The 6000-nt window shown below is 41.0% G+C and overlaps 1 protein-coding gene across 1 annotated transcript in view; it reads right to left on the bottom strand.

Moving 5' to 3' along the window:
• The window catches only part of cbl (Cbl proto-oncogene, E3 ubiquitin protein ligase), a 46031-nt gene that overhangs the window by 15232 nt on the left and 24799 nt on the right, over window positions 1-6000 (bottom strand).

Here is a 6000-nt window from a genome sequence, read left to right as displayed (position 1 = left end):
CATGGCCAGTTGGTTGGTGTGGGGTGAAATCGTAATCTGATCGGCCAGAGCGAACACCGCTGGGTCTCAGGGATGAGCTGGCGTAGACAACAGGACACAGAGTGGGCGGCCAAGAGCATGGAGCAAGAGTGCCACCCTGTCTGATCAGAGAGACACAAAAAGGACAACCTGAGTGCACGTGTGTGTGTGTGTGTGTGTGTGTGTGTGTGTGTGACCTGTTATGCTTCTGCTGGTTGTTGGCCAGTTGGGTCACCTACACGTGATACAAAGGGCACCATAGTGCAGGTGAAATAATGAGAAAAAATACATTTTGTCACAATGGCACAACAAGGTCATTTTTTCTATGTAATCCACTTTTTTCTGTCTGACCTTGAGAATGCACACAATGTGCTTTATGCACCAAATGTCAAAACAGCTTCCACTTCCTCCATTTTGAAACGGGGAAAAAAACCTACTTTGACTGTTTTTCTCAGAATTGTGCAGCTTCTTCCCATTTTCTACGAAGCTTAGTAAAGGCACTTTGTAGTCCAGGGCGACAAGTTGTCTCTCAACAACAAAGATTGTCTGCAGAGGTAAGGGCTCTGCAGACCAAAGATTCTAGAGCGCTACGCTACGCTCTAGAATCTTTGCTTCAGACTTTCATGGTAGCTAGAGGGCATGTCAAATTTGATTCATCTGAGGTGTAGGATAAAACAACAAAAAATAAAAAGATTAAATGCAGTTAGGATTTTTTTTTTTGTAATAGCAAAAAATGCCATCCTAAATGGAGATAAGATAGGATTTCAGACTTAGAGAGTTTCTGTAATGAGGCCCCCTTCCCCGAAAGCATCTTAAGCCTAAGAGCGTCGTAAAGTCCCTCTTACGAACGTCTTAAGATTTGCCGACTGTTTCCCGAAACCATCGTAGCTTAAGAGCATCGTGAAAACACTCATAGATCTACGAGTGCTCCAGAGTACTCGTTACCGGCTAAGGAGCATCTTAACAGTACTTCTCACTGATGTCACCAACAGGACATACAGAGGAATTACAACTTAGAACACATAATCCAATTTACGTTCCCATTCTTTATTGTGTTTACCTGTGATGAATCAGATTTTAGCGTGCAAAATAGCCTACATTTAATGGTCATAATAATGTGATGAAAAGCGGACAGAAATGCAATCAAGTTATGAAACGAGACGTTGCCAGAATAGTTTGACATTATCTTTGCTAAGTGAATATTTTATTAGTCCTATGAGGTAAAAAGCAGAGAAAGCAACATGTGGTTTAGTCTGTAGCCTACTGCATCAAAATCCTCTCTTTCTTACTCTACTTCTTTCTTATCTTCAAACGTGGCACCGCGAAAAATTATTGCATGGTGCAACAATATAATCTTAAAATAATTACAATTATTTATGTCTCTGTGTGGTATATAACCTACTTGGGATGCTTACATGCAGATGTCATGAAGTGTTTCTATTTTCGTATTGATGTGAATAATGTGTAGATCCGAAGTTTAAATGGTAGGCCTATAGCTGTGACGTGCAGTCACCTGACATCACCGTCAAATCAGAGGATATTTCAGAACTATTAACGTGGACAGCTCCCCTTAAGAGCATCTTAAGAGCAGTGCATGCGCGTTCACGCTACGAGCATGTTCGGAAACAGTCGGAAAAACCAAACGAACGATCGTAAGATGAATCGTAGAAAACCCTCTTAAGAGCGTGTCTCCGTCGTTATCGGGGAAGTGGGCCCTGGACTATAAATTAGCCGAACTAGTAAGCCTACGCAGATCCCCTCTCCTCAATCACCATGAAGACCCTTCCATAAATGACTAATAACCTACTCACTGAAATTAATCAATTAATATTAAATTAAAAGTCTAAAAACTATTTGGTTACTAAATTCTCTGATTTCAGCTTCTTCAATTTGAAAATGTTCTTGATTGTCAGTACACTGAATATCTATGGGTTGTGGACAAAACACTATATCAGATATCAAGGCAAACACTGATTACCATTTTTCACAATCTTCTGATGTTTCGTGACTAAATATCTATTTAATTAATCGATTAAGTAAAAACGACAGATAAATTGACGATGAAAAACTGAGCTGTACTGCTCGCTCATGCTCAGGCTGACACAGAGTCTCCCCTTGCGTTTCTCACTTGGCTCTGTCTGTCTGTCAGCCACACTGTGAATGGGGCCCTGTTATTACAGCAGTGAAATCCCCGGGCGGAGATTAAAAAAACAACAACCTCTCCCTCTTGCCTTTCACACACACACACAATTGTCACTCAGTAAAGGAGAAGTCACGTACCGCCAAAAGTGGATCTCTGTCGCTAAACTTCACAAAAGCAGAGAGGCAAGCAGTGAAAGCATGTGTATGCGCGCACACACTCTCACACTCACACGATTAAGCACTGCTACACTTCAGACAAGTTTATAGTTTCCATTCCCTGCCTTCATCTGCAACGCCATCTACTGACATTTTCAAACTCACAATCTATTCTCTCTATCGGTTTCTCCATCTGCAATCCTGCCAGTACTCAGAATACGTGCTGTGGTTCTGTGACAGGCCCTCAGCTCTCCACGGTTACAACTGACATGCAGAAATACCTGGCGAGGTGACCTGGAGAGTGGCTTAAATGAAAGTCCCTGATAAGAGGCGGGGGGGGGGGAAGCTGAAGAAATTGTGCAAAATCAATATCAAAATCAGTATAAACCACAGTTAATAGGCAGAAAATTACAGTAAGTGTAAATGTGTGTGTGCGTGTGTGTATGTCTTCTGTGACCTGCTAGCTTTCTGCTGGTCATCTGCCAGTCGGGTCACTCTCATGAAGATGGCCTCTGAGATTTGACCCCCACAGTGAGCACAAATCTTCATCAAAATGTGTGTGTGTGTGTGTGTGTGTGTGTGTGTGCAAACCCTAGTGTAAACACTGAATCTATTTCTAGCTGTTCTCCCCAAAAAGCTCCTCCTGCTGTCGCCCCATCCAAGGCCCAAGCCAGACCAAGCTCATCTTTCTACACCACAAGCTGCTCTTTCAGTCGCTGAGAGAAACATGTTCATTTTTTTTTTTATTATTATTATTATTTATTTTTGTATATTTATACAAATAATGGTTAATTTATTTCTTCACAAATTAAAATGTGTATGTGTGTGCCTCAGGGTTGGAAATTAGCGCCGCCAACCCCGCCAAATGCGGGTGAATTTGGTCAACTTAACAGCCACTGTGTCGGGTAAATAAATAGAGCTAGCATACCACAAATAGTCAGATCCAATCTAATTTTCATAGGTATTGACGGTTAAAAATAATAAAGTGTCTGTAGGGATCATGTAACGTTACCAGCCTATAAGGGTAAATCGCGCTGATTTGTAATCTCACAAACTCTTCATTCAAGAAATTACAAACCATATATCAGAATAAACAGTATAACTTACCGAACATAAAGGTGTAAATCATTCCCCTAAACAAGTAGCCGTTCCAGAGTAATCCGGTTTTGAAATTGAAGCAAACGTCTACATGGTCTCTGGGTTTGGGCTTTTGCAGTACATAGCCACACCACTTTTATGACAAGACACTATGGCATATGAATGTGGTTCTGTTGATCTTTAGTTTTGTTGCTACAGTGCTTGGAGGACAGTTAGGTAGGTTTAGGGCAAAATTCAGCACATTTTAACCGTATAGCAATAACGGCAATAACTGATCATTGGTTACTATAATCATATCACATCACATTTTCATAGCGTTTGTCTAGTGGCTGGTAAATTTTGGAATCCACCGGCCACAGTGGCAGGTGGACAAAATATTTAATTTCCATCCCTGGTGTCCCTGTCTGTCTGCTTATGTTCTGATGTTTTCTAAATTTCTATACTGTGTTTGCTTTGGCAACATAAACCCCCACCCCCCGCGAATGGTCATGCTGAAAAAGCTCATTGAATTGATTAGCACTCAGAGCTGCTGGGTACCACTCGATAGGTGCTATATCTGCACACACCATCCTAGTACCCACATTGGCTCTGACCAGAGCTGCCACGGCTCTCTCACGCACACGCTAGCCGGGAGACCGTTGGTGTTGGCAGTTGCGCTTCTCCGCGTTGCAATGCATCAAGTGTACGGGTGCATTCAGGGTTCATGTGCGTTGCCATCGGAATGTGTGACAAACACGGATGCCACAACAAAGGTTAAAACATACACCCACTAAATCCTAAACAAACAACTGTATTTGCTTAAAATATAGTGTAAGATGCCTGTGAAAGAAAGATATGCAGCTTTCAAGTGTCAAAAACGGCAAATTCCCAAGTTCACATGAAAACTGTTGGACATGAAAGGCCACATGGACTACAAACGAACTACAACGTGACGACAAAAGTGATGACGAGCCCCTAACTGGGCAACTCTGTTAGCAAAATCTAGCCCCCTGACTCACACATTAAGTGACGTGAATGACGCGGAATGATGATGTTTCACTCGGAGAAAGATTTTTCCGAAGCCCATGAAGCTAGGTACAACATCAAAGCACAGTTAACAAACACACACCCCCAACACCAACAGACCAGCGCACGCTCATTTCTTTTCACACACGACGCCTGGAGAGTTGCTCCATCGACGGTAGGCGGGTCAATATATGGAAAAAAACAAAACACCTAAACTCAAAACAATTGATACAAAAAGTTTTTTAACTGATTATGATACCTTTAGATGTACTTAATAACATATTAAAAATCTAGTAAAATCTGACCCCAGTAAAGGAGTCATTTTCAAGATGGCGTCCAAGATGGCCACCAGAAGCTAATTTGGGATATCTGAAGCATATTCAGCCTAGGAAAGTGTTTTTCGTGTTTAATCAGATTTAGAGGTCTCCGATTCATATATGTCAGACTGAAGTATCAGTTCATCATTTTCAAAGACTTGTAATTTTCAAGATGGCATCCAAGTGATGGCTGTACTTTTTGGTGGGAAGTCCACAGACACTCTTACAACATTACGGCACAACACCGTAGGAAGGTTGTCCTTGCATCATTATTTGGGACTCCCTCCAAGTGAATCTGCTAGTAAGCTCCACAGCTTTTGAAAGTTATCCACTGTAACTGTGTGCATTTCTGCAAGACACTCTTCTGTTAATGTAGATATGGATTACGCCTCACTGCTGCCTGTGGAACATGTCAAAATGAACAATGTGACAATCTGCACAACTTCCTTTCAGAGGACTGGAGGATGATGGATGATAGATGCCAACATGTATTTGATGCACACATGCATGCCTTTGCATGGATTATGGTTCACTAAAATCATAGATAGTTCTGGCTGTTCTATCTACACACATACATATATATGTGTACACACACACACACACACACACACACACACACACATATATATAAAAAATAAAAGCATATATACCCTGTACATGAAATATAACATCAATCAACTTATATTCCCATCTTCCACCACAATTTGCATAATACATAATCTATTCTGTATAGGCGGATCTAGTGTGTGTACATTTTGGTATGTACAGTCCAGGGGAAACAAATTAAACATCCTAAACTATATATTTTCTGAAAGCATATAACCTGTAGATGAGACATAACACCATTTAAGACATGTCCAATCTTCCTCCATGAACGCACAATACATTGCCCTCTATTCTGTATAGGCGAATCTAGTGTAAAGTGGATACATTTGGGCATATCCAGTCCAGGGAAAACAAATTAAACCCCCTAAACAATGATTTTCTGAAAGCATATAACCTGCAGATGAGATATAACACCAGATAAGACATGTCCCATCTTCCTCCATGCCATGAACAATACATTGCCCTCTATTCTGTATAGGCAAATCTAGTGTAAAGGGGATACATTTTATCCTATATTGTCCAGGCAAAACAAATCAAACACCCAAAACTATATATATTTTCTAAAAGCATATAACCTCTAGATGAGATATAACACCAGTTAAGACATGTCTTATCTTCCTCCATGCCATGGAGATGGTTCATAATCCTGTATTGCATT

The sequence above is a fragment of the Alosa sapidissima genome, chromosome 17 (genome assembly GCF_018492685.1).
Source record: "Alosa sapidissima isolate fAloSap1 chromosome 17, fAloSap1.pri, whole genome shotgun sequence".
Lineage (NCBI taxonomy): Eukaryota > Metazoa > Chordata > Actinopteri > Clupeiformes > Clupeidae > Alosa > Alosa sapidissima.
Note: the sequence above shows the minus strand (reverse complement) of the source record. Positions and strands in the feature narration are given on the sequence as shown.